At 37.7% G+C, this 21,561-nt stretch overlaps 1 non-coding gene across 43 annotated transcripts in view; it reads left to right on the forward strand.

Annotated features, from left to right (window-relative positions):
• The window catches only part of LOC308197296, a 722,739-nt gene that overhangs the window by 481,362 nt on the left and 219,816 nt on the right, over positions 1 to 21,561 (forward strand). For 40 of the 43 annotated variants that reach the window (XR_013952725.1, XR_013952726.1, XR_013952751.1 and 37 more), the window contains one exon: positions 12,092 to 12,299. The exons of 2 other annotated variants lie outside the window; for them this stretch is intronic. This is a non-coding gene — a transcript (uncharacterized protein). Of the gene's footprint in view, positions 1 to 12,091; positions 12,300 to 16,021; positions 16,112 to 21,561 lie in introns of all 43 variants that reach the window. One more of the 43 variants, XR_013952761.1, reaches the window with a different exon arrangement.

The following is a 21,561-nucleotide window of genomic DNA, read 5'->3' on the forward strand; positions in this document are numbered from 1 at the left end:
TTCGATACCCAGTTACATGTGGCTTAGCCACATGATTTAGCTTTAAGTTCATATTTGTTACTTGATATAAATTCCTGTCCCAGGAAGGTCTGGCAATGGGATTGTACAGCTGAACCATATATTGTTAATGCAACATAATGCTTACCAACTGCACCTCTGCTGCGTTATCCAATGAGCCTGTGTGATAATACTGTTGATTTTGATTGCTTCTTGTACACAGATGTCCTTTTAAAATGTGCTTGATCTCCTGATAGATTTCTAAATATTTCCAATTGACAGCCTCCTTACAAATACCCATTTCAGGAAATGTGAGCCAGCATTTCCATAATCATATTCAGTCATTCGCATAGCCATCACATTTGAATATAATGAGGAGAACTGGTCATACTAAAGCAGAAACATTAATTGGAAGCAAATGCCAAAAAGATGTTTTCATAACGAATGCATCGACATTTAAGTAGCTTCCCAGCATTTTAATATCAAAAATGTGCTGGGATCTGCCAACTCACTTGGTAATCTTGGCTAACACTAGGGAAGTTGCATGTATGGCATTGCTGTAAGTAGAGCCGTTACCCATCAGGCTTCTTGGGATTCTCTGTATTTTAGAAGCAATTACTTGTTGCCTTTCACAATTTTGGCAACAAGTATCAGAGAGACTACAGGTGGGGTTTATTTGCTTGGTTGTTTTGTGTATTTTTCCCAAGAGAAAACACTGAACACCTGATGATACCACTCACGATGACAGAACAAGGACCTGCAACATTTTATGGAGCCCTGGATATGGACCCATTTACAGCCCAGCTCAACAGAATGTGCCTGCCCTGTAGCATTTCTGTGGAGAGTAAGATATGTATTCAGCCTGTTTTCAGCATTTACACAATTAAAAGCCAAATGTGGGCTTTATTGCATGAGGCTTTCACTGATTTGTTTGTAATACTCTGCATTGTGCCTTAGCATCCCAGTGTCTGAAACACAAAATACAGTAAAGCAGGGCTGTAAAACCCACTTCCATCTCCACACTGCAGTTCTAAAGTGGTGAAAAATAAAACACTAGCTAGTTACAAAGCAAAGCTACTGAGAATCCATTTAAGTTTAAGTAATACAGTTGATATCTCATGGCAAGTCATGTGCAGTTCAATCAATCATTGTTTCATTTTTCATTATTCTGTTGGCATGGCAAGCAGGGAAGTGTTGCCAGAGTTAATACCCCAACTGTCTTCTATATGTCTGGAAACTGTTTCATATTGGCCATGAGAGCCTTTTAGGTATTTCCATCTTGCATTATTGTCTATTCCTGATTCTTTGGCACACTGCCGTATCTTATATATTTTGCTCCTGCAGTTTTTTTTATTGCTCCCAAGGCTGTACACAGTTTGTCTTCCTTGCTTTTTAAGTGGAAAACACTTTGTTTTTTCTAGTGAGCTTGAGGATATTTTTCTCACATTTTTCTACATTATTGTGTAATTTTCATTCCTTGTGAAAAGAGGTATTACTTGTAGAGTTCCCAGAAGCTATGGCTACCATTTAAATTGTGTATTGTTGTGTCTCCTGTTATGAGAGGGTTTAAACGGTGTATTTTTTGGGAGCAAGGGGAAAGAATGAAGGAAAGCTGTTTTGGGGGGAGAATTTGTCCATGGGCTTTCAAGGAAATAAATTATTCTCTCTACAAGTATCCCACCAGATCTCAGGTGATACTGCAGGTAAATATACATTGTAGGAAGGAAGCTCAATCACACTCTTTGGAAAAAAAAGTTCGTAACCCCTAACGTCGTTAAGGTGGACTCTGATTATTTTTATTGTGATAGTTTTGTTTTCTGTAATGTGACCAAAGGAAGTAGCTTTTTTCTTTTTCTGTCTAACTTGTGTAAATGTATTAAGACATTATAATGTTGTTGTTGATGAAAATTAGATACAGTAAAATGAATTTCCTCCTTCCTTAAAACATACATCATTAGATGATGCCATGAGGTATAGATTGTATTTGGATTTCCAAAAAGTTCACGCGAAAGCACTAACTGGAAGCTATTAAATGAGCTAAAAAGTCAAGGGATAAAAAGAAATTAAAAGTTTCAGATTAATAGAAGACGTGAAGTCAAAGAAGTGAGTAAATACCTAGTTTTCATTGAGAAGGGAGACTGTGAGCATGTCCCAGAGAAATCTCACTGCCTATCGGTAGTCTTGGGAAAGAGGAAGAGGAGAGAGATGGCATTTGCTGAATATGACATTATCTGTGGTAGTGAAAATTAAGGTGGCTGTGAAGAGGTGTATTGGGTTCTCATAACAAGTGATTGGGTGATCAAATAATAAATGAAACGTGCTGTTGATAAGTGTGAAGCATTGTACATGGGAAGAACCAGTCCCGCTCTCTACATGTAATGTAAAGGGTGCTGAACTAGTTGTTATCACTTGTAAGGTATTTCAGATAATTCTGTTAATGTGTCAATTTGCATAGTTTCTACACCTTGATGGTTAGATGCAGTTTTGCTGCCACCACCACCCCTTCAGAAAAAAAACTTTGAAAGATATGTGAGGAGACCAACCAGGCTTATCACATTTTTGAAACTGTTCCGTACAAGGAATGCTACAGTAAACAAGAAGTCTTCATGCTGGAGAAGAGATAACTGAAAGGGTATGAAGTAGGGAGTCTGTAAAATAAGTGAGTAGGAACACACACAGTGGGTAGGAAAGGGTTAGTAAACATTTCTCCCTGTAGGTGAGAATATTTGGAAACTGATTTAAAACCAAAAAGAAACAGTCTTTTTTTCTCTAGTGCCGTAATTAAACTGCGGAACTCACTGCTGCAAATTGTTGTGGATACCAAAAATGTAACTGGATTAAAACTACTATAATTACTGTAAAGGTAGATTCATCAGTGAGAATCCTGGAAGAGGCTGTGAAATATGAATATACATTATCTGGTTCAGGTAGTTCAGAAGGTTTGCTAAGGGAAACGTGAAAAAGGCTTGCTGTGTTTTTATATAGTGACACAGCCGTTGTGAGAGATAGTGTGCTGTGCTGAATAGACCTTTGGTCTGACCAAGGGCAGCGGAGTCATGTCATCAGTAATACATTAATATGTTACAGCAATGGCTGAAAAATCAAACTCTGCTACTGTATACAGCATGAAATAGGAATTGCACATGTGCTTTAGCCTTGCACATAGCTGGAGTATTTGGCGGAGTAGCGGGCAAGAGAAATGGTGCTGCACTGAATTGCCCTGCCTCTTTCATTGCCAGATATATATATTAATTTTAAGGTGAGGTGTAAGATTATTGCATTCCCTTTTTTTTAAAGTTTAGTGGCCTGTAAGTCTAGTTACTGTTCAGGTTCTGGAGAACTGGATTTTGAAGATCATCTGTGTAGGATAACTGCACTCCTTTCTGTCTTGCATCTAATGGGTATTGTATCAGTGGAAAGCTGGATGACCTGTACTTGGCAGTTTGTACAGGATGGCTAAGCAGTTGATGTCTCCACTCAAGTTCTTCCATCTGTGTTTGGAACTGGGCTGTTCTAGCAGACAAAAGTTGTCTGTAATGGGAACGGAAGGAAGGAAGGAATGCCCTTCTCTAGAACACCTTTTAGCTTTGTGGAAATACTGCAGTGAGCATGCTGCCATTGTGTGCACTCTTTCACAAATACGCCAGCGGATTGCAGTGCTCTGACTGTTAGGACAGAGGTACTGAGTTCAGTGCAAGGCAGTGAGGTATGCAAAAGTGACGCGTTTCCATGGCCACTGTTAGGTAGCAGATGGGCTGCTGCTTCTCGTGATAATTGGACTACTTCAGTCAACTGTGGCTTCATTCCTAAGTATGAATCCATTGTCATTGGGGCTGGAACTCAGAAAGATAGAGCTTAGCATGGCCAGGTGGTTCATAGTGCAGCTATTTAGGTTTTGAGTGGATTTTTTGTTCAGACCTATCTTCCTGTTTGGACATTCGGGAGCCAGAAATGATCTGAGACTTTTAAAAAAAAAAAAAAAGTCTATGCTACAGGACAGGAAAAAAGCTCTAGTAATTGATCTAGGTCTCACATGTTAAGTAGCAACTATACTGAATTCCAATAGAGAGATCAAGTCACCACTGTGTGTTTAAAATTCTAGTTTGAACTTGTATTTGAGTGTGGTTATTAGAATATTCTTTTATTCCATCTCTGACATGGCAGGAGCTTGTTCCAGCCTGTTTTATCACAGCATCCTGGAGAAAGCTGACCTCCTGACCTCACTTAAACTATGTTGTGCAGTAAGTAATACTTTGTGCATTTCTCTGTAAGACGAAGTGAGCAGCAAGCTGCATGCACAGCCCACATCCATATGGAAGAATTAGGATTGTGCCGGTACTGCTAACTTGAGCTGATAAATGTGCAATGACAGAGTCATATTAGGAACCTTTATTTCACACATTTCAAAGAGGTACCGCAGCCATTAGAATCTGGTGAGGAGTCCTATTAGAATTGCCCATGATGTGAATTACTTCAGACAGCATCCTACCTGTCAGACCTCTGCTGATGTGCTACCAAAGGAAGTTGGGCAAAGTAGCATCTAGCATCATTGCTGAAACATCTACAACAGGTCATTCGACAAGAAATGCATTTAATTCATCAGTCATTAAGTTCATTAATATTGATGTGAGCTCACTTCTCACTACAAATAGATGAATGAAATACAGAATATTGAATAAAACATTTCTCCCAGAGAAATGGGTTGATGAACTTACAGCTTGCAGGAATACAGTGAACTTTACTTGTACTGAAAGAATTTCTTTTTTTAGGTCACAGTAGGAGCACTGGATGTTCCAGGGAACAGTATGATCTTGGTTTAAATATGCAGGTAGTGATCAACACAAGTGTGGGTGTTAGCTCACGGTTACAACAGCATCTGATTTTCCTGTGCTTCTAACACGTCTAGGAAGTGTTTTATTTTTAATTTTAATTTGTACTCAAGAAAAAGTCAAATCTGCTACTCCTCTTTGCCTTTTTGCTTTTTCCTCTCTTCTCCATTTCATAGTCGTCATTGATATTTGAATCTTTTCTGTCCAGACAGAAAGAAAAAAAAAAAACAAACACAAAAAACACCAGGTTTTTTGTCTAGACAGGTGATCTTTACTCTTCCTGAAGACAGTTATTTAAAGCAGAGTGTTAGAACAACATTTATCAATGTTATTTGCACTACACACCCAGAGAGTCTCTCACCCTTCGCTTAGGACTGGAGTAAAATGCGGCCCTATCCATGAGTGTTTATAGTCTGTTTTAAAATGTTGTACACAGTATGTTGTAAAATGCTTCTTTCTCTATACGGCCTCTGGCTACTGCCACCGTGTGTCGCCATGCCTTCAGAGGCTCTGGTTTAAATTTTCCCCCATGCTGCCTGGATGCATGGAAAACCAAACGTAGAGCGTGAATACTATTCTGACTCTGAGCACTATCTCATGGTGAACTCATGCCAACACTTAATCATTGCAAAGCTGTACTTGGGGACTGGTGTGTAAAACAGGCCAGCCTACCTTATTGGAACATTCACCGTATATTGATGGTTTTATTTGAAGGAACCTAAGCGAGATGGGTGGGTATAGTCTGATGACTCTTTCAGCTGAAATTTGTAGTGTTGAGTTTTTGTGTATTTACTTGAAAAACAAACTACTCTTAATTATTGTTTTTTTAATGGAGTAATGCAAATTAAGTGGTTTAGATGTATAGGAACTAAAGCAGCTGTTGAGATAGCTTTGATGTTGAACAGCATGAGAAGGCAGGATGGCAAACAAAGCTTGTTGGTCTTTCAGTAGCATTAACATTGTGATGAGGGGAACAAAAGTTGAAAAGGTGTTGGGGAACAAATAGAAAATTGCAGTATCACTGTGAACAAGAGAAAGGTATATTTTCAGAGGTTGAAAAAAGAGGAGGTAGGAGAATTGTACATCTGAGGAATATTCTTTAAGAAAAGATGGTTACTATCAGATAGAGGGAAAGGAGTGTGAAGGGGGAAAACCAGTTATATTGGTGTATAATGAGAAAGTTACTTGAGAGCTACTTTGTGGGCTGATGTGCATCATATGCAACTTACTGAAGTCTAGGATTTCATTAGTCTAAACCAGAGCAAATACTGTCTCAAGGTATTATTGAGACAACTGTATTTGGCTTAGAGACTTGAAGGCTTCTTTTGTACTTGATGAGAAAAGCAGTAGGAGAAGGGGGTCTGGTAGCCTCCTGTGGGGATAGAGATGATTTAACTGTGTGAGGGGATGCTGACTCAGTAGGACAGAAATGTTGTAGGACAAAAAGTTCAGTGATGAGGGCCTTTACAAGTGGCCAGATGAAGGCAAATGAGGCATTCCTAAAGCTGCTAGACAAGAAGAAAAAAAAAAGTCATTAGAGCAGTAGCCAGCAACATAAGAGGAGATTGCAATTTTCTGGTGGCTATTTGGGATAATAAAGTGTCTACTGAGGAACGGGAAAAGACTTCACCTTTTTTAATGAACTGTTTGCTAAAGACAAGTAGAAGGGTTAACACTTTTAGGTCAAATCACCAGCTGCTGTAGATTTAACTGAGATTGGCAGAGCGCCACTGCTTCCAAGGAAGTTCTGCAGATTTACACCAGTGCAGGTTTTGGACTCAGCCGTTTTGGTATATATTTTTTTCAAACAAATAGTGTGTAGTCAGACAGCTGACTTGAAAGTCAGGAAAATGAGCACCAGACTACTGATGTCCTCAATATAATAATCTGTATTTTATCTTTCAGAGAAATTTTGGAAAAAAATGTAACAAAAAAAAAAAAGAAATTACTTCCCACTTGCAAAAAATAAACCAGCAAAAAACAATAGAGTTAGATATCTACTTAAAGTTGAAATGGGTTCTGGAGCTGGATCTGCAACCCTGAAAACCGTTCTGTAAATACAAGTGTAAATCTTAAGGCCAGCGTTGGGTGACAGTCTAGTCAGCAGCAGGTGAAAAATCAAAATGAAAGTGCTATGAACATCAAAGTGAGGCAAAATAGTAGCATACATTTATCCAGCACTTAACATTTTGAAATTGTATGACCATTAAATAATACAGAAAGCTGCATTGATCTCAGATGCATGGAAAGTAATAAAGGAAATGCTGTATTTCTACAGACTCCATAGCTGTAAGCAAAATATTATTTAGACTGGAGGACTACAGTAAAGAAATACTGTGACTAAGGAACTATGGGTAATTTAAAATGAGAGGACACGTGTGCTTTATCTCTGGATTTAATAAAAAAAAGACATATACATAGAGGTTAGATTGAGCAGCTATTTGAAAACAAAGTAATTGGTATTTGAAACTGAAATTGAGTTAACTGAAGTGTTTAAGAGAAGATTAGCAAACAAGAGAATATCATAGACTCATAGAATCATAGAATGGCTTGTGTTGGAAGGGACACTAAAGCTCATTCAGTTCCAACCCCCTGCCATGGGCAGGGACCCCTCCCACCAGCCCAGCCTGCCCGAAGCCCCATCCAGCCTGGCCTTGAACACCCCCAGGGATGGGGCATCCACAGGTTCTCTGGGCAGCCTGTGCCAGTGCCTCACCACCCTCTGAGTGAAGAATTTCTTCCTAATATCTCATCTAAATTTCCGCTGTTTTTGTTTAAAGCCATTCCCCCATGTCTTATCTGCCCAAGCAAAAAGTTGCACACCATGTTTTTTATAAGCCCTCTTTAAGTATTGCAAAGCTGCGATGAGGTATCCCCAGAGCCTTCTCTTCTCCAGGTTGAACAGCCCCAGTTCTCTCAGCCTTCCTTCATAGGAGAAGAATAAGTCTTTGTGAAGGAAAAATTAAATACTAAGAATTGTTCTGCAGACATTTAAGGAAATAAAATAGTCAAGAGCAAATACTCAGTGTGTGTTTTCCCCTTCCTGGTTGGCCCCCTTGTAGCCCATGGGCTCTGCTCTGCAGGGGTTGGAGGTGGCCTGCCGGCAGGCATAGAGCAAACTGGGCTGGGCCAGGGCTTAGGTTTGGCCTCACAGCTTGGTGAAGGAGGTAGAAAGCTGGGCTTCAAAAAGGCCGCCTGCTGCAGAGACTGTATTATGCATCATATGGAGTCAATATTAAAAAAATAAATAAAATCCAAACAAAATGGTGATAATCCATCTAAATGGTTAGATGTCATTGCTCTCCCTGTGGCTAATCCTTTATGTAAAGGTAAGTGTATGTCCAGAGGGTTTCTTGGGTACTGTCAAACTTAATTTACTCTCAAAAAAGGCAAATGGAGGAAAAGTCATCGTGATCCACAGCGCTTGGTTTTGATGCAGGATTTGACGTTATTTCTTGACTTCATTGCAGGGGCAGGGAAGAAGGCAGGGCTCAAGTTCTCAGAAGAGAGACTGCGATAGAGTGCTGTGCTTTGTGGTGAATTCATACATCCATAGCCTTAGACAAATTTATTTTTGTAGATGCCATATGTGAGGGCTTTTCATAATTGCCATCTGTGGAATGGAAGGCAATTCAGGCAAAAATGTGCACAGTTGCAAATATTAGAAAATATGGTTATTATAAAAAGTCACAAGAACTTGATGCAAATGTTCCAGCTACAATAGAAGGGCCAGATTCTAATAGCACGCATGATGCACAGCATCATTTTTCTTAGGTATGTTGCAGATTTTTCTTAGGTATGTTGGGATGTTCATGCTGCGCCTGAGATTAGAATCTGTCCCAAAAATGGATTATTGGCATACAAAAGAACCAACGATGAGGAAAATCAAATTTTACCAAATTTTTCCTCACCTTTAATGTGCGAAATTTGGCTTTTGACATGGTTCTTAATCTTGGCAGTTTATTAGGAAAATTAGCAATAAAAAGAATAAGAATATAAATAATCCTTTCCCTCCATAAGAATTATGTCATCAAGTTGAGATACAGATGTGATCTGTCCACAACCGGTTCCCCCAAGCAGTTCACAATTTTTATTTTTTTTTATATTTAAATATTACATGAAGCTAACAGTGATGGCATTACCAGAGGGATTTCCCTGAGCGGGGGGTTACCTCAGGTGTTGCTAGTGGTAGAGTTCTGTTGTGTGGAAGCTGCATGCAGGCCTTTAACCAAATGACCAGATACGAAGTAAAGGACCAAACCCTTTGAAGAATGAGTGTTTTGTAGAGTTATTATATACCCCTTTTGCTGTATCTGAGCTGCACAGTTTTTCATTCAACACGACCGGATCCTTAATTTATTGCAACCAAAGGACTACTAATGCAGACAAATTCTAATAATAGATTCAGGATTTTAACAAAGGCTAAAATCACAGGAATGGTCAATGTGAATGTTTTTCTAATCTACAACTTCTCAGTGATTTCTGAGAGCAATACCCTTCTGCTAGTCATGCTTCTGAGACCAGCTATAAATCTTTACAGCTCACAAGTGAAGCAGTAAAATTTCAGTGGCAAAATGTTTGTCATGTTAAAAATGTGAAAAATATGCCACTGTTCAGGGACAGGAAAGTGTCATGGGAAATACTCTTAAGACTAACTGTGAATATACAGTAAACGTGAAAGTGCACGTAGTTTTAAGATGTTATATTTTATCAAGATTTTGCTTCTCAAGCGTTGTTTTAGCTAGCCATCTCTCTTCAAATATTTGGAAAATAGAAGGATTTCATTCTTCATCTATAAACTATATGAATCTAAGTATGAGCCAAGTGGTGTTGAATAAGCTACTTTTTAGGCTTAAGGTATGCTTTTGCATGAAAAGGTTTGAGCCAAAGAATTACGTATTTTTACTTTTATATATATTAATCTAAATCCCCAAACCTCATTTTTTCTTTAAAATCATAGTGGTTCTCATTAGAAATATCGTGGAATATATCTTTAGGTATAGGTTTTAAGCTACATCTTCAACAAACAAGTCAAGCTATACAGGATACCATATCAAGTGAGACTTGAATGCGTTGTATTACCAAGAAATATGTTCCGCATCTCAGCATTTCCTTTCCAGTTCTAGTTTTCCACAAGGACAACAAGAATGTAAGAAACGATAACCACTGCTATCATTATAATCAGCTGTATTTACTGGTATGAGCACTTGTAGCAGAGTTTACCTCATTCTGACACTGAGATGTAGGTCTAGATTGAATTGATATGCCTTGACAGCCTGTCTCTCTTTGAAATGAAAAGGTGGGGGTGTTTCTGAGGGAATGTCTTCCAAAACAAGGGATGTTTTCCATAGAAACCTTCTAGAGAAAGGAAAATTATAAATGAACCCAAGTCACAAATCTCTGCAAGTTGCATGGTATATTATAGCCTGGTTTAAAATATAAATTAAAAAGGTCAAGTCACACCTACCAGTTGAGGTTACGTGTCATTATGGGCCTGGATTACCTAGTTTCTTATTAATTTGCATATCTTACACTTAGCTCAATTAAGCACGCTTACCCTTTCCAGGAAAACACTTAGCTAAGCCAAAGCCTTTGTAATTGCAATTCCCAGGAAGGCCAGGCCTTACCTGTGGTGTGCAGTTCTATGTGAGATGTCTGTGGCAGGTTGCCCCATGTGAAGTCATTGAGGATTGGTAGGTCATATCGCTTTGACTCGGAGTACAATGGTAAGCTACTCAGGCGAGTGAGTTGTGCAGGATGTGCTCCAGCAGGGTGTGTTCAAATCATTTATCATGCTTGGCTTCTTCCATACGAGTGGATTCTGCTGGCAAGATACCCTGTTCTATTTCTTTGTTTCTGGTCTGGCATCTTGATTTAGTCAGTCACTGGGATGAATTGTGTGAAGAAATACTGTAATGTAAATTTTTGCAAAATGCAGTTGGCAGTCTCAATTTTGGGCCTCCAAACTGCTTTCTTAAAAAAAAAAATTATTCAAGTTTCCATTTCCTTTTTTCCCCTTATTTATTTATTTATTTTACTGTTGAGTTAATCTAGTTTGTATTACTTATATATCATTTTCCTGTATATATATTCGTTTAAAATAAGCGTTTAATTTAAGGAAAAACAATTCTTAAGAAAAAAAAAGTTCTTAAGAAAAATTTCTGTTCAAGAAAAAAATAATTTGTGTATTAAGTCAAAGTTCCTATAGAAAACAGTTTTCTACGTAAATTTAACACAGGACATGTTTTCTCAATTTTTCATTAAGTTAAACAGCAAGTGTAGTTTCACATTGGTATTGATTTCTCTTATGTAACAGATGTGCAAGTGTTTTGTAAAAATAAATACAGTACATAAAAGAAAGTCAAAGATGCGATGGCCTCTTTGGAACTCTTGGCAGTTTTAAAAGACAATTGTGTGGGTTTCTTCCTCTTTTCTAATTTTGTGCATTTCTTCATGTGCTTTGTTGGTGTCAGCTTGCGCAGAGCATAGCCTAGCTTTGTGTAGAGGACAGATGAGAAGAGCTGGAATTGATGTGCAGAGTAGTAGAGATGGTTGAAGTCTTCATGTGGAACTGAAGGACACAATGCTAACCCCAAAAGATCTGCCCATTGCGGTGCTTCACCACAAAAATAGTCTGTTGTCCACTGCTGTCTTGGTCTCAAATTGTTCACCTGGTCACCACCTGTGGAAAACGGACTTGAATGCGAGGGCAGTTTAAATCTTTCTATTTTCTTTCCTTTCTCTAAAATAGGTGTGAAATCATGCAAATGTCACTCCTATGTCTGTGTTATTTCTTGAAAATGTCACCAGTGCCTGTGGAAGTCATTGTACCTCAGTGCCGCAGAAGCTGTTCTTGGGCCCTATTTCAATGTGCATGTACACGGCACCAATTTCTGCTTTCATATTGGAACTGCTTCAGAGAAACTTAAATGAAACTAAATCATGGGCTCTCCTTCCAAGCTGAGAACAAAATAATTTTTCTTTTAATGCTGATTTGGTGCCAAATGCTGCATACCAGATTTGTGGTATAAAGTCCAGGGCAAACTGGGAGGAAAAAGAAGAGAAGCTGATGTTAGGTGGTATTTTTCTAAAGTTTGCCAATGACAGAAACATTAGTATGGGAAAATGTTTTCCCACCGGATTTTTTGTCTGACAGGGAAGGAAGCACCCAGGCCTTTTCTCTCCTGATATTCTGCTTGTTGCAAAATGAGTTGTGTGTGTTAGTGGACTACAGCTGGAGTTGTGTTGTGTTTTACTCATTCCAGTGACTTTGGCCGAGTCAGAAGTTCACCTTCATTTTCACCTCAGTGATCCTACCTTTGTACCTGGCCATCTGATTTCAAGTCAGGGCCACAGTGCAAGAGTAAAGAACGTTCCCCTTCAGCTGGACTCTCTGTGCCCGGAGGGAGAGCTTCAAGCAGAGTTTCCTGTGGCAGTGTGGAGAAATGGGGTTGTTACTGAAGCGCCCTAAAGGTAAGGCCTTACAGCCACTACTAAAATAGAAGCTGCTTTTCTGTGGGGGTGCTACATGATTCTCCTGTCAATTTGCAAATGCTTTGCCTTTGGCATTTCTCTAATTTACTGCACAATTCTACACTGGTATATTGTGACAAATAACTGATACCTAGTTTTTACCTATTCAAGGCTGGAGCCAGCTTCCTCTGGGGGCTGACTAGCTGAAAACAAGCAACCTCCCTCTGGCAGTAGACTCTTAGAAGCAGCAATTAGGTAAACCTCCTGATGATGGCTTCATTAGTGCCAACATTTTTGAAGCCAGGGTGGCAACTTGTGTAGTTGAGGGAGGAAGCAGGACTGCAGTGAGGGAGCTGGCTCTTGCTTGCAGTAGTCACTACTTACTTGTCCCATCCCACCAGCACGAGCAGGGTCTTTTCCAGGGCTGCCATCCTCTCCTGCTCCTTAGCTCCCCTGTTGTGTTTTGCTTCTCATCTTCAGGGTAGGAGACTAAGTTTTCTCTTCGCTGCCAGGAAGCATCCAGCTGGCTCTGCCAGCTGCCTTCTCTCTACACCTAAGACCCTTCAGCAGCAACTCAGACAGCCTCACCCTCTCAGGGTGTGTGTGTGTGGTGCTGGAGCTTTGGAGTCTCCTGAAGTGAGGAAACATTCCCCATCAGGTCTTGCAGCTTGGTGCTGAAGCATGTTCATGGCAGATGGAATCTGTAGGGAGTTGAGATAACAAATTTCTACTAAAAAAACCTTGCTGCTTTGTTAAAAGCATCTCTCTGGTATGAGTAACTCAAGTGTCTGGCCTGCCATGTTTCAAATTTTTCCTCTATATCACAGTGATTTTGAGTGTCACACAATTGCTGGAATTAGATTATTTTAACAGGAAAAAACGTTTTGTCTTTATTTTTTACTTCAAACTGGCTAAGACTTTTTTTTTTTTTAACCTTCCCCTTAAATTCAGATGGGGCATGTGCTTGTGTTTATAAACAGCTAGACATTAGTTTATAACAAGAAGCATTAGACCAGCATAATTTTATCTTGGGAAAGAAGTATTGTTTTCCATTTAAAAGAAAGAAAATATTGGAAAGTGAATCCTGGGGACGTTAAGTCATTAGTAAGGAAAAACTCTATTGAAATCAAACTCACAGGGATTGGCCAGACAGCAAAGTACATATCCATTGCCGTAGAAAATTTTTTTCAGGCTAACACGAATTTATTGAAAACATCTGGTCCTATAATTAACATATGGAGTACTTACCATCTTTGCTTGTTCAGAATGCCAGACTTCCATTACAACATGAACAAAAGGTATTGTGATGTACAAAAGTTCAACCAGGACTGAAGAGAGAACTAAAGAGGTTTAACTAACATTTGTGGCAGTGCGATAAGAACATAGCTGGTTCAGTTCCTCTCACTTTTTCTTGCATCTTCATATTATTCTTTTTATCTCAAACATTTGACCCCTTTTACAGCATTTCAACTGTTTTCCACTATTAGATGTTTTCAAATATCGGATGTTTGTGACTGAAGTTCAAAGCAACTTTAAAAAGACACAAGTGACATTCTGCCATTTAGGGTTGTACACCACTTTTTCAGTTAGAGCAATAAACAGTGAAACAATGGCTACAGAGACAAGAAAATTAACTGCAAAGATAGAGGGCTTTGATGAATAACAAACCTCTGCCAGCATGCTTGCAAAAAGCTCCAGTGGACAAAGTGGGTTGAGCCAGGGAGCTGTCAAGATTTGTATCACCACTGATGGCTAATTTTATATCTGCAGGCAAGTCATGTAACTGTCTCTGGATTGGGTTTTTCTTTGCTGTAAATCCACGAAGCCTCATGCATTTCACTGCATATGTGTCAGCTTAGGAATTCAGCCAATTTCTTTCTCTGGAATATGGCAAGCTGATGAAGGGATTCGGCATTACCCCTCTAATATTAAAAGTTTATAGTACATTTTGGGCTTTAAAAAACAAAAGCATTTACCAGGGCGATAAAAATTAGTTCTTGACTCTCACATTATTGTTTTTAAGAATAAAACCTATTTCATTTTGAGTAGGGATATGTCAGTCTGACCCTAAATGAACGCAAGCAAAAAAATTCTGTACCTATCAATCATGAAGGTAAGTTTTGTCGTTCATCAGAAAGACAGGATTGTCTTATGTTTATGACTGTTTCCTTTCACGACTCCTTCAGTCAGGAATATCATTTCAGAAACTTTCCTTAAATTAGATGTTCAGATGTATTTTTCTCTACGCTTGCATAGATTTTAGACTACTCCCCTAAAAATGAAAAATCCCATTAGATTCAGTCACATGTCTGTTTTAGTTAGGAAATCTGTATTCAATAGCTTGTCTTCTTCCTATTAGTTCTTTCAGTACAATGTGATTTTTTTCTTGAGCTTCTTCAGTACCTGTATTTACTGTGAATTATATTGCTTTAAATTTTTCTGTCAGTCAGAGGGAAGAGCTAAGAGGAAGTGTCAGTGAAAGTAAGGTAAACTGTGATTGTCAGACTAAATACTGGTGTTCCAAATGCAAAATCACCTTTGCAAGAGGTATCGGTGACACTGTACAACTCTTAATGCTCTTGAACTGTTTCTGTTGTGGTTGGTAATAAAGGAGGTAGGAGGCACTTCTGCATTGAGGGAAATTTATTTCATTGCCTTTCTTAAAAACGACTGCTTTTGGAAGTGAAGGTTGGGATATGATGGAGCCAGAAAGTTGCTTTTATTTTTTATTATGATATCACATTAAAAAAAGGGCCCATCCAAAAAAATAAAAAAAAAGTCTTGTGATAAGTATATTACCTTAGTTCCTTGGCATTGTAGCTGGTAGTGGGAACACACTGCTAGGGCTTCTTCTCTAAAACATATCCTCTGTGATTTTGTAGAGGTATTCACACTACAGCATGCAAAGCAGCAAAGTGAATGCATTTATTATAATTTTTTTCCCTGTGCAGTTCATGTGATCTAATGGAACGATTGACTGCCCCAGCATCCCTTTCCAACTGCAGATTTCTTAGTCCCAGAGGTGTCTCTGGAACATGAGGGAGCAATGCAACAGAAGTTGCTAAAGCCACTAATTAGAATTGTAATTAACAGATAAGGATATGTGAGGATTCTTTTCCTCATAGGGGATTCAGATGCGGTATTTTAGCTATAGTTTCTGTCAGTGTTAGGTCTAGCATTAGCCTCAGATTTTGCCTGAAGGAGAAGCCACATTCACTGTAGAATTAACAGCAACTCTTTTTATGTGTGGCTAGAGGGCTATGTGGAAGCTTTAAGGGAATCGGCTGATCAGACTCACCTCTGTCTACTTCAGCCATTCCTGCTGTTGGAGGAAATGAAAGTTCAGGGGTTATTCAGTAAGGCTGTGGGATGGAGAAGAAGAGCTGCTGAAAGAAGGGAATCATAGGACCACAGAATCGTGTGTGTTGGAAGGGGCCTTAAAAACCATCTAGCTCCAAGCCCCCTGCCTTGGGCAGGAAAGTTTGCCCTTTAGGGGGGGGTAAGATTAGCAACAGAAGGAGGACCTAAACAGAAGTTCAGACAAATAAATTCTGGTTAGTTTGACATAATCTAGTAGGTAGTCTGTTTATTCAGGAACTCACATACACTTGAATAAAGTTTTAAGGGAATGAAAGCATGAATTTCAGCCCAAAAGAAGTGGCAGCAGGAGGGCTGGACACTTCAGCAACATGAGCAATACCTTGAAGATGTGGGACTCCTAGGAAGATGCAACACCTGGATCTGGGCGCAATTCTGGAAGGAGGAGTTGCTGGTCCTTAACACAATGACAGACAGCTCAGTGATAAACTCAGGTAGGCAGTAATGACGTGCTGCTTAAAAAAAGTAAAATAAATGAGGCAATATGCTGCAGAAGTCTTGGCTAGAGGGCTTGTTGTAGGAAGAGAAGATTAAAGCAGTGGCTAACGTAGGTCACTGTAAAATATATTGTTCAAAGATGTATAATTACTTTCTTCTTTTCAGCATCTCCCCAAATGCCAGCATTGGTACGTTTAAAAAGATAATGAAATATTCATGCAAAATCTTTGTATCCCTAATATTTGAAACATTCACCTGAATTATAAAAATGTGAATTCAGTCACGATTAAAGTTTAATGAATGCAGCATTTGTATTATGTTCAGGACAGTTTGGCTAAAAGATTCCTCAGGAAAAAGACAGGACTTGTACCAAATATGCTTGTGATTCTTAAACCAAGATCACGGCCTAATAGGGTTGGAGAAAAACACTAGTGGAATGAGAAGAAAGGTTCCTTCCTGCTTCTGTGGCCAAAGATTGTGGTGACTGTCCTGGTGCTATAGATTTGCCTTAGCCAGAGTTTTTAACAGCTTGGATTATTGCTTTGCTGGCGATGTAACAGCATAAAAAAGATTGTCCTACTTCATAAGTTTGTATTATTTTTTTTTGATGAAGAAGAAAACTTTATCTTCTATGGGAGCATGGTGCTGCCCATGCTTTGGAGAACTTAAGAATACCAGAGAATCGATAGATTAACTATTTCAATGATAAGTGCTCATCACTATTCCAGTTTAAGCTACTGATGTAACTTTTATTAAGAAACAAAGCTAAAAATTCTACAGTCTGATACTGATAGAATTGGAGTGCTTGAGACTAAAGTCGAGCTCTGCTGCTTCAGTAACTAAGCAGAGGCATTTCTTAGACTAAAAATACTGTGTTGAACATCAGGAAGTCACATTATATCAGCTTAATATTAAATTAAAGTTCTTTCATATACATCATTATCTCCTACTAGAAGATGTGCAGCTGTTCATGCAATCTGCACCCAGTCAATAGTTTGTGACATATCTTGAGCAAGTATTTTATCAAAAAAACACCATGTCTAACTTTGTAGCCATCAATTTGGAATTTCTTCTGTGTATTTGTTAATAGATGTATTCCTTTGTATGCTGTATTCCAGCAGTATCATATTTATGTTCCAGCAATTACCCATACTTAATGCTCCTTTGTGACCTTTATGCATGTAAGGAGCAATGAAAACGCACTTGGGACTTGTAAATGTCATGGTCAAGTTTAATCTTTCATGATTGTAAGAAGCTAAGCATGCATAATGGAAAATAGTGAAATAATTGCTTCTTAACCTGGAAAATACTGTTCAGGTTATTCGCACTCTATTTTATGTGTGTTAAAATACCTTCACGTAGTCCCCATTAGAGGGCTGCCTTCAGTCACTTCATTTGAGATACTGGAGTTCTTCCTTCACAGGGAGATGACTGCAGTGCTAGAATTAGTAGCAATCCTCCTTTGGTTCCCATATGCCTCCCATTTCCAAACCTGTATGTACATCATTAACTGTATTTTTGAAAGCTAAAATGAAGGTAAGTTGTATTCAGGTGGAAATCTGAATAGGAGAGCAGTATTTTTTTCCTAGGATGCCAAATAGAAAAGTTTTTGAAAATCACATTATACTTTGCCTGAACAGTGATTACTCTGAAAAGCAAACATCCCAGCTGTATTTGGTATTCTTTGTCACTGGCAGTTACTCATAGCATATTCTGTAAATAGTCTTATGTTTTCATCTGTCATAAGGTGTAGAGGTCTCGGCAAAAAGAAGAGTAATGTGGAGAAATATTGTTGTGCCCCCTCCCCCCCCGCCCCTTAAATTCAGTGTTTAGAAATGAGTTAGGAGTTTGTTAGTATCTGAAGTTCCTCACTATTCAGAAGGTTTGTTTCCATTTGCTTTTGGCTTCGTTCACAGTAGAAGAATAGCCGAATGAAAAATAGGTTTTATTTTTAGGGGTGATGCTTCCTTGTTCTTTCTGATTAGTCATAATTGCATAAGTGTTGAGACAGATTTTCTTCTTTCTGTTCCTTGAATGGGATCAGCAGCAATATGACTGATAACGAAATGGCACTGACTCTGTCTCCTGAATTAGAGGGACCATTCTTAGGAGAAGCAGCAGTCATTTATTCAGGGGATGAAGCAGCATCAACTGCAGTGATGTATTTTTTTTCTCCATAGACATATGAACTAAAGGTTCATTAAGCAAAGAATATCAAGTATGTAGGAAACTGGAAAAGTTAACCAAATATAATGCAGAAGAGCAGGAAATGAAAGGAGCTTAGAAAAGTGATGACATCATAGAACTAATAGCTTTTCAGAAACAAATATTTGTCAAATACTAATTTTAAAATATTTTTCTTGCTTTTGTTAACATCCAAGTATTTCTTAGTTATCTCTTACCTTGTACAATTGCTTAGTTGTACTGAAATTGCTGTGAGGTAGGCAAGTTTTAATTTTAGCACCTTTATATTGTAGAGACTTAGGCATTTCAATGGGACCTGCAGGAAAGGGTAATAACTAGTGGGAATATGCATCGTGGAAGTTGGTCTTAAATTAATGTCTATTGTAGCCTTGAGGGTTTGTTTATATTAGCAGTCTAAGCTATTGCTTCTAAGGGACTGTTTTGTATATTGATTGCAAAGATTTATTTTAAATCTCCTCTGATAGTCATTGCAAATCACAGCTTTAACTTTTAATTATTGTCTAGGCAACTGTTTTTCTGAATTATATTCAATGTCACAAGTATTTATTTTCTTCTGAATTCCAAAAGGCCATTATAAATATAGGGTATCTGAGGTTCACTTGATCTGAGAAATAAGAAATCTGAATTATAAGATAATTCAGTTGATGTTTTAGTGAGAGGGATTTAGAGAGTTCTCTCAGTAAAATAACTCCATGCATATGGAGTTACATAACTTATATAAGTTATAATAACATATATAAGTTATATACTCCATGTTAAATATGGATGGATATGCTGACTTCAGACCATGGACCACAGTCTTTTCTTAATGTAATTTTGAAGTCATTTTACTTGTTCTATTCTCAAGGGAGACATTTTTGCAGGAAAAATAATAATAATAAAGGTAGTGCTTTTACTGTAGAATATTATTTGGTCCAGTTAGTCTTAATTTTGAGAATATAAATTTGTATATTAAAAAATTAAAAGTTTGTGTTTCATGGTTTTTTTTTCCTTAATAGGTCATGTTAAATTTTCTTCTAGTTATTACAAACTAGTCTTGCAGTTAAGATTTAGAGCTTACCTAAGGTCTCTTTTTTATTTTTTTTTTAGAAGATGGTGATTGTTTCAGATCTATCATGGATATTAATACATAGAGATATTAATAACACAGACAATTTTTTAAATGTGTAGTTTTACTGATCCAATATACAATTATGTATTCTTTCTCAACTTTTTTTAATATCAAGCTAGGTTCAGCTGATAACCTTTAAAATACAAAATACCGGTATGAAAGAAATATTCCTTTCTGCAATATAAATGAAGATTATGATCTGTAGCTTTTAGCATGATACAATGGTATCCTGAAACAATCTGTAGTGGGAGAATTATGCGAGACATAATGGGCATTCTGGACTAGCACTCAGATAGTCCAGTGAATACAAATGGTCATTGCAGGCAAAAATGCAGGCTAAATGTAATAAATGAATTTTGTGTATTTGTTATACTTCATATTCAAAAGCACTCTGTACGTTTTTTTGCATAGAACCTCTACATGTTCACTACCGAAGGTCATGTGCTTTCTTTGTTGATTTCTGATTTCACCATATACAATTATTTATATATGTATATCTGCTCTTTGTTCTCCTTATTATCCATAAGCCATATCCTTGGTCACATTCCTGTAGTGACAGTAATTAACTATCAGCAATTATATCCCTGGGGTTTCCAGTATCATCCTCTGTTTTTATTTGAAGGCCTCTGCCATCATCTCATGACTGTCAGTAATTTTGAGAGCAGTTTCGAGTGTTTTATAGGTGACCAGGGGATACTTAATCATAGCTTTATATGTTAAATTTAGAGCATGGCCATAGCATTTCATGTGTAGCATATGGTTCTTTCTTCTACAGTTTTGTACTATTCTTACCTTCCAGAGGCTATTTAATGTTTAACTTTCTTTTCTCAACTGAAATAAAATAAGTAATCATCTTATCTCCAAAACTAGCCAGAACAATAAATCTAAAACTAATCATGTAATACTTGAATCAAATAGTACAGAACAGCTGCAAAACTCCGTTAAAGGACAACTGGGGATTCTCTTCCCTGGAGAACATCTGCTTCATAGGTACCACGTGCATATACATATCTCCACTGCTTCCACAGGTTCGTGGCAAGTCTGTTTTTGAGTATCAGTGGTCTTAGATTTCTTTCATAAGTTACTACAGTAATTCCCTCTTACCTGTAATTTTCATTCCTAATTATTTATTCAATATTCAAAATTTTGGATGTAACAGAAGGAAAATACTGAGCAGGTCTTGTTACCTTCAGTCGAATTCTCTATTTATGCAAAATGTAAGAAAATACTAAATTTAGAGTAGGAGGCAGTAATCAAAGTTTTCTACAGCACAATAAGATAATGCTTTAATAAAATGGAATCTTTCCTTAATTCAAAATAGCAAGTCAGTACTTGGTGGTTTTTTATTCTGAAGCTAATATGTCGGATTGTGGTGGGAAGCTTTTAACTAGTATCTTAGACAACTTAGATCATGGGGAAAAAAATTGCTGAGGAAACAACATAGCTGAGAAAATATTCATAAACTTTCATACGGAGCTGTCATGTAAAGAACGTCTTTTTAAAAAAGTGAGATGTCTGCTTCAAAATGTAATAATTTAAGAGACAAAATGAAGTATTAAAAAAAAGTTTTTCTGTAACCTGAAGGTCAGTTTTAGTAAACAGCTGTGTGCAGACACTATCAGAAAGCTGTACTCAAGATTCTCTGAATTGCTGAAACAGAGAATTGTACTCATTTTAAATACAGCTCCAGAAAAACTTACTTTAACAAGATACTGAATTGTGTAAGTAGCTGATCAAACTGTAAAGGAAATGTATTGGAACAGTATGATATAGTCTAATCCGAAATATTCCGGTTACTCTTATTTCTTGCCTCTGTATGCAGGGGGGAGAATGATTAGTAGAATGGATCCACTTTGCCCCTGCCTGGGTAACATATTTATTTTAAATGATGATTTTATGAAATGATCATACTCATTCCAGTTTTGATACGATCCAAGATGCATTTTTCCAGATGAAACTGAAATCTGTAGTTTTGCATGGCTCTAAAATGTTATATCTATTGATGTAATGGTGTCTTGCATAAAAATTCTCCTTATGAGAAGCAATAGGCAACTGTAGTGGTTTTAATAGAAGATAAGTAAGTATAAGAGGTACAACAACACTTAGAAAATTGATGAGTTGTATATAAAT

This window comes from Anser brachyrhynchus (genome assembly GCF_964034855.1).
Source record: "Anser brachyrhynchus genome assembly, chromosome: 6".
NCBI classification, from domain to species: Eukaryota; Metazoa; Chordata; class Aves; order Anseriformes; family Anatidae; genus Anser; species Anser brachyrhynchus.